This window comes from Chiloscyllium plagiosum, unplaced genomic scaffold, assembly GCF_004010195.1.
Source record: "Chiloscyllium plagiosum isolate BGI_BamShark_2017 unplaced genomic scaffold, ASM401019v2 scaf_13729, whole genome shotgun sequence".
Taxonomy (NCBI): Eukaryota; Metazoa; Chordata; class Chondrichthyes; order Orectolobiformes; family Hemiscylliidae; genus Chiloscyllium; species Chiloscyllium plagiosum.
The window spans coordinates 1-8,234 of NW_025209368.1; the positions used below are offsets into that span (position 1 = coordinate 1).

General features: G+C 43.9%; 1 pseudogene; it reads left to right on the top strand.

Moving 5' to 3' along the window:
* Positions 1-5,247: 5,247 nt before the first annotated feature.
* Positions 5,248-5,403, top strand: LOC122546786 (annotated as a pseudogene).
* The last annotated feature ends 2,831 nt before the right edge of the window (positions 5,404-8,234 follow it).

The following is an 8,234-nucleotide window of genomic DNA, read 5'->3' on the forward strand; positions in this document are numbered from 1 at the left end:
AGGTCATTGATGAAGCAGCTGAAGATTGTTGGGTCTCGTGAGGGACTCCTTGTGGTGTCCTGAGGGACTCCTGCAGAGATGCCCTGGAGCTGAGATGACTGACCCTCCACATCCTCGACCATCTTCCTTTGTGCCAGATAGGACGCAAACCAGCAGAGAGCTTGCCCCCGATACCCATTGATTCCAGTTTTTCCAGGGCTCCTTGATGCTATACCTGGTCAAAGGTGGCCTTGATGTCAATGGCTGTCACTCTCACCTCACATCTGGAAGTCAGCTCTTTTGTCCATGTTTGCACCAAGGCTGTAATGAGATCAGAACTGAGTGACCCTGGCGAAACACAAACTGGGCGTCACAGAGCAGGTTATTGCTGAGCAGGTGCTGCCTGTTAGCACTGTTGATTATCCCTTCCATCACTTTACTGATGAAGTTGTCATCAGCAGTGGGAAACCTGATGGAAGTCAGAAAACAAGTAAGTTAACAAGATATGTTGCGAAAATAAGTCATTACAAGACAGTCAATATGGCTTTGCCAATGGAAGGTCGTGTTTCACAATTTTAATTGAGTTCTTTGTTGAGGTGGGGCACGGGCAGTGGATGAGGGTTGTGCTGTAGATGTTGTATTTTCCACAATAAAGACTGATGTAAAATAACTGTATGCCTGTCATTTTCCATCACTATCTCTGCAGACTGAGAAAGAGGTTTGATGAGGTAGAGAGGAGGTTTTACTTAGTGGGGCAATCTGGAACAAGAAAATAGAGTTTAGGATAAGGGGGTGGCAGATTTGAAACAGAGATGAGGAGGAATTACTTCCCAAAAGATCATGAATCTGTGGAATTCACTCCACCAGAGTGCAGTGGATGTCAGGGCACTGTGCACATTTGAGGAGGAGATGGACAGGTTTTTAATGGGCAATGGGTTGGAGGGTGACAGAGAGCAGGCAGGACAGTGGAGTTGAAACCGTAATGAGATCAACCAGGACCGTATTGAATATCAGAGCAGGATTGTGGGCTGAATGGCCTTCTCCTACCCTTAATGCTTATGTTCTCATGGTGAATTCTCAGAAACATCATATAACACTGCTTCCCCACTCCACAGATGCTGCCAGACCTGCTGAGTTTCTCCAGCGTTATCTGTGTTTTGTTTGTGCATTAATTTGAGGTGCTATATTTAGTTGTGATATTGAAGTGAGATGTGAGTTTAATTTCTTTTGGAAATGAGGGTCACATTAACCAGCATTTTAACTCATATCACTCCAAACCCTTCCATGTTCATGTACACATCCAGATGTCTTTTCAATATTGTAACTGTTCCAGCCTCCAGCACTTCCTCTGGCAGCTCATTGCTTACACACACCACTCTCTGCTTGAAAACGTCACCCTTTTGATCACTTCTAAATCTCAACCCTCTCACCTGAAACCTATGGCATTTAGTTTTGGACTCCTGTACCTTGAGAAAAAGGTATTGTCTATTTACCCCATCCATATCCCTCATGATCTATTAAACATTCATTAGGCCATCCCTCAGACTCTGACACTCCAGTGAAACTAGCCCCGGCCTATTCTATCTCTTCCTCTGCCTGAAACCCTCCAAACCTGGCAACATCTTTGTAAATCTTTTCAGAAACCCATGTATCACAACATATTTCCTATAGCAGGGAGTCCAGAACTGAATGCAATATTTAACATTGGCCTCACCAGTGTCTTTTACAACCACAACATGTCATCTCAACAACTATACTCAATGCACTGTCTAATAAATGCAAGTGTATCAAACGCCTTATTCATGGTTCTATCTACTGGCAACTCCACGTCCAAAGAACTGTGAGCCTGCACTCTAAGCTTCCTTTGCTTGGCAATCACATCTTACCATTAAATGTGTAAGTCCTGCCCTGATTTGCCTCACCAAAATTCAGCACATCACATTTATCTAAATTAAACTCCATCTGCCACTCCTCGGCCACTGGCCCACCTGATCAAGGTCCCATTTTCACTGTCCACCCCATCACCAATTGTAGTGTCATCTGCAAACCTACTAAACATACTTCCTTTAATCACATCTAAGTCTTTATATAAATGATGGACAATAGTGGACTCAGCGCCAATCCTTGCAGCTCACCTCTGGTCACAGGCCTCCAGTCCGAACAGCAATCATCAACCTCCACCTCTGTCTCCTAATTTCATGCCAATTTTGTGTCGAAATGACTAGATTCCACGTGACCAAAACTTCCTAACTGTGCTAATATGATCTCTGAACAGTTCACTGGATAAATAATTTAAACTATAATAATCAGACACGACATGTTGAAATGTGATTCACAATTGTAGCAAGCATCGATAAAATCTGAATGCTTCTGTTTAAAATGGTGAGAAATTATGAAACATTACCAACCTTTGGGAATGAGAGAGCCCTGCACACAATGATCAGAAAGTTACTGTGATGGTGCAGCCAACCAGGAGGACAAATTATACGTTCCCAGTTTTTGCCAGGCGATTGGAGTAGGACAGTCAGGAAGACTTGCTTTGATTATTTTTTTGTTTGTGCATTAATTTGAGGTGCTATATTTAGTTGTGATATTGAAGTGAGATGTGAGTTTAATTTCTTTTGGAAACGAGGGTCACATTAACCAGCATTTTAACTCGTATCACCCCAAACCCTTCCATGTTCATGTACACATCCAGATGTCTTTTCAATATTGTAACTGTTCCAGCCTCCAGCACTTCCTCTGGCAGCTCATTGCTTAAACACACCACTCTCTGCTTGAAAACGTCACCCTTTTGATCACTTCTACATCTCTACCCTCTCACCTGAAACCTATGCCATTTAGTTTTGGACTCCTGTACCTTGAGAAAAAGGTATTGTCTATTTACCCCATCCATGTCCCTCATGATCTATTAAACATTCATTAGACCATCCCTCAGACTCTGACACTCCAGTGAAAATAGCCCCGGCCTATTCTATCTCTTCCTCTGCCTGAAACCCTCCAAACCTGGCAACATCTTTGTAAATCTTTTCAGAAACCCATGTATCACAACATATTTCCTATAGCAGGGAGTCCAGAACTGAATGCAATATTTAACATTGGCCTCACCAGTGTCTTTTACAGCCACAACATGTCATCTCAACAACTATACTCAATGCACTGTCTAATAAATGCAAGTGTATCAAACGCCTTATTCATGGTTCTATCTACCGGCAACTCCACGTCCAAAGAACTGTGAGCCTGCACTCTAAGCTTCCTTTGCTCGGCAATCACATCTTACCATTAAATGTGTAAGTCCTCACCAAAATTCAGCACATCACATTTATCTAAATTAAACTCCATCTGCCACTCCTCGGCCACTGGCCCACCTGATCAAGGTCCCATTTTCACTGTCCATCCCATCACCAGTTGTAGTGTCATCTGCAAACCTACTAAACATACTTCCTTTAATCACATCTAAGTCTTTATATAAATGATGGACAATAGTGGACTCAGCGCCAATCCTTGCAGCTCACCTCTGGTCACAGGCCTCCAGTCCGAACAGCAATCATCAACCTCCACCTCTGTCTCCTAATTTCATGCCAATTCCACGTGACCAAAACTTCCTAACTGTGCTAATATGATATCTGAACAGTTCACTGGATAAATAATTTAAACTATAAGAATCAGACACGACGTGTTGAAATGTGATTCACAATTGTAGCAAGCATCGATAAAATATGAATGCTTCTGTTTAAAATGGTGAGAAATTATGAAACATTACCAACCTTTGGGAATGAGAGATCCCTGCACACAATGATCAGAAAGTTACTGTGATGGTGCAGCCAACCAGGAGGACAAATTATACGTTCCCAGTTTTTGCCAGGCGATTGGAGTAGGACAGTCAGGAAGACTTGCTGTGATTATCCAGGGGTTTGGGCGTGAAAATGGATGCCATTTAACAGGTCCACACACACACACACACACACACACACACACACACACACACACACACTAATCAAGACCAGAGATGTTCGATAAATATGGCGCTGCTAATTTTTAATGTTCATCGTTTCCTGGTGTCGAGGCGCAATGTCGAAATATATCGATGACTGTGAAAAGGGAAGCTGAGAGCTGTTAGCAGGATTGTGTTGAATGTCAGAAAGGTATTGGGAATTTGGTGGGGTAGATGGATGGATGCAGATGAAGTCCAATATGGAGAAGTGTGAGGTGATAGATTTCGGGCAGAATAAGTGTCAATAAACAATTTGGCTCCAAAGCATAAAGCGGTTAACAGGAGCGGAGTGCTTGTGGACTTATGGAATCTATATTGGCAGGACAGGCTGCGAGAACAACTCATAAAGAACGCTGTCTCCTAGTCCTTTTTCACAGTGACAGAGACTGCAAGATCCATGAGGTATTGCTGTGTTTTCATAATGCACCAGTTCAGGTTCAACTGGAGCATTATTTCCTGTTCTGGAAACCACACGATTGGAAGGATTGTGGAGAGAGTCGAGACAAGGTCAAACAGGTTTAAAGGAAGCTCCCGAGAATTAGCATATTCAGTTCGAGTTGGAGCTGGTTTCCTGAGGAAGAGCAGGCTGAAGAATTGCAAAACCTGCGCCCTCACCTCCCCCCGCATCTCCATCCAAAGCCCAAAGGAGCCTTTCACATCCATTAAAGTTTCATCTGCACTTCCACCAATGTCATTTATTGTATCAATTGTTCCCGATGTGATCTCCTCTACATTGGAGAGACTGGACACCTTCTCTCAGAGCACTTTAGGGAATATCGATGGGAAACTGGCACCAATCAACCCCACCGCCTCCTGGCCAAACATTTTAACTCTCCCTCCCACTGTGCCGAGGACTTGCAGGTCCTGGGCCTACTCCATCGCCACTCCCTCACCACCCGATGCCTGGAGGAGGAACTCCTTATCTTCTGCCTCGGGACCCTTCAACCCCAAGGCATCAATGTGGATTTCATCAGCTTCCTCATTTACCCTCTCCCACCTTACCCCAGTTCCAAACTTCCAACTCAGCACCATCCTCATGACCTCACCTATCTGCCAATATTCCTTCCCACTTATCTGCTCCAACCTCCTCTCCGACCTATCACCTTCATCCCCACCCCCATTCACCTATTGCATTCTTAGCTACCTTCTATACAAGCCCACTCCCCCTCCTGATGAAGGGCTTTTGCCAGAAACGTCGATTTCCCTGCTCCTCAGATGCCGTCTGACCTGCTGTGATTTTCCAGCACCACTCTAATCTTGATGATAACACCAGTATCGCTTCTCAGCCTTTTTGCTAAGATCACGTGTAGTTCTGTTCTTGTCAGTTTTAATATGTGATATACTGCATATCTGAGTTAAGGACTGAATATTAATCTGACTTTTGCGCATCGTCCTGGTATTGCAGTCCTTCTGGGAATAGTGCACCCTCATTAAAGAATCCGAAAAGCAGTTTTATCTGTTCACTGTTGTGCGTGTTTGCTTTATTTCTCGTCTACCGAGTCTGTGTGTAAGAAAGCGTAAAAACAACCTTTTGGTCAAGTTAGACTCGCTTTCTTGCAAATCAACTCGTTCTATGTTACAATTCACCTGTCACTTTCTGCATGTTCAGCCTTCACTCTCAATGTCATCACTTTATCCCTGATGCACGTCACCCCTTCCCACCAACTCCCAACTCCGAACAGCAGAAGTAAAACACAGTTCCCCACTAGCTCTACCTAATGTCAAACGGCATTTTAGAAAACAAAATGGAGAAGATGAAGCTGTTGCAGTATTCAACAGTTTGGATTTTGATCATGATGATGAGGGTGACTCGGATGTATTGAACGAAAGGTTTTGAACACTGTGAAGCAGGAAAAGATCTGATGTTTTTAAAGCACATAGATTCATAGTGATGTACAGCACAACCCGTCCATGCTGACCAGATGTTCTATTCTAATCTAGTCCCATTTGCCAGTACGTGGCCCATATCCCTCTAAACCCTTCCTGTTCATATACTCATCCAGTTGCCTTTTAAATGTTGTAATTTTACCAGCCTCCACCACTTCCTCTGGTAGCTCGTTCCACACATACATCATCTTCTGCATGAAAACATTGCCCATAAGATTCCTTTTAAATTGTTCCCCTCTCATCCTAAACCTATGCCTTCTCGTTCTGGACCACCCACCGTAGGGACAAGACCTTGTCAATTTACCCTATCCATGCCCCTCATGATTTTATAAATCTCTATACGGTCAACCCTCAGTCTCTGACGCTCCAGGGAAAACACCTCTCCCTGCAGCTGAAACCTTCCAACCCTGGCAACATTCTTGTAAATCTTTAAGAATGTTTTTCATTAGAGTGCCAGAACAACCAGAATCAATAGATGTGTTTGTGACGGCTTTATTTTCTCAGTTCAAAGGCTTGTGAGTTGAATCAGTTTACATATTCACTGATGTGGGACACAATTGTGTGTGGTATCACAAATGACCAAGTCAGAGGCATATTATTCCGACAGCCGATTCTCACATTAACCAGTCCAATAGATACTCGTGGAGCTGGCGAAATGAGCCAGAGTTAAATAAAAGCACTGCATCAAAATGTAGAATTACTTGTCCACAAAGTATATTATTACTCTAAGAACACTAACAAACTTTCCAGCGCCTGAGACATGTCCTAATCAGGGATTGGCACAACATCTCTGCCTTTCCTTGGCTTTTTTGAACTTTGATGCCTCAACCAGAACCTAATATTTCACAGTTTCACAGTGCCTGCTTATTTATCGCAGACGTAAGCCAGGCAGCTTATTGATGTTGTTAACGGTGATCAGTCAAGGGGCTGGACTGTCAGGCACTTGGAGCATCAGCTAAAGCAGCAAACACACTGCATGTGCTTTATCCAAATGGTCACGTCTCAAAGCCTCAGGGAACCAGTTCTCAGTCAGGGTAGGAGAGACAGGATTCATTCAGGAGATTCTGGCACAGTATGTCCAGTGACTTTGACATTGTTTGGGACAATCAGGATCAAGGAATCTGTTTCACTACAGTCCAGAGAGGTGGCCACACAAACTACTCATAACATCCCCGAAATGATCCGGTAGATTTTTCGATCCGGAATTCCCGTTCACCAATTCAGGTTGACTCCGTCCGTTCCTGTTTTTGGGAATCAGATCGATTAAGTTCTCAAGGAGGGTTTTGGGGGTCCCTGCAGTAGCAGTGAAGTTGGGGGAAGTCAGTTCTGGGCACTGCCTCTTGGAGCAGAGTGGACAGGATTTGTGGAAGGGGCGGGAAAGTCACGATATTAGAGTTAAAGGGAGACAAGGACGTGGGTTACTGTGGAAGTGCGAGTTACCATCACTGTCCTAGTTTTGAAGTGGGGATAGTGCAGCGTGATGTTGTTATGGAAATCTACAGGCCTTGGGCTTGGGGATGGGTAATGTTATGAAGTGAAGTTTATAAATGTAGGTGCTGTGTGGGAAAGTACAGACGCTGTGTGGGACCTGACGCACAGTGCAAGGAAGAAAGGAGAGTTAAGATGTCATGTTGCAGCTTTGTGAGACTTTCGTTTGGTTTCCCCTAAAGTGTTGCATTTAATTCCGGTCGCTACATTATAGAGAGGATGTGGAGGGTGCGGAAGTCGTTTCCCAAGATGCTGCTTGTATTAGAGAGTGTGAGCTATGAGGAGACTCTAGAAAAAACTCAGACTGTTTTCCTTGGATCAGCGGAGTCTGAGTGGAGACTCCGTAGAAGTCTGTAAAATTATGAGATGCATCAATAGAGTTGACAGTCAGAATCTCTTTCCCAGAATTGAAATGTCTTGAACTATGGAACATACATTGAAGGTGAAAGTGGGAAAGTTCAAACCAGATGTGGGGCAAGATTTTTATTCCACAGAGAGTGGTAGGTGTCTGGAACGTAATGTCAGTAATGGTAATGAAGGCACATATGATAGGGGTGTTTCAGGGGCTTTTAGCCCCAGAAGCAGATGGATGTGCAAGGAATAGAGGGATATGGAGCAAGTGACCATCAGCCAGCTGGAACGAACAGTTACTAAATAAATGAAGACAGAGGTGAATGCATTTGCAGGAATGGTGGACAGCAACCTTATCGAAAACATAGACTAGAAATCAGACAGTGTCATGATTTTTGTATTGGTCAGGAGTTCTCTCACTGCCATGGAGACCAGGGAACGTTCTGAAGAGACTGTGTTTCCCCATGGACAGCATCACAATTCTCACTAAGTTCGAGAGCAGGTCAGGAAAATGCAAGCAGAAATATAGCACAGG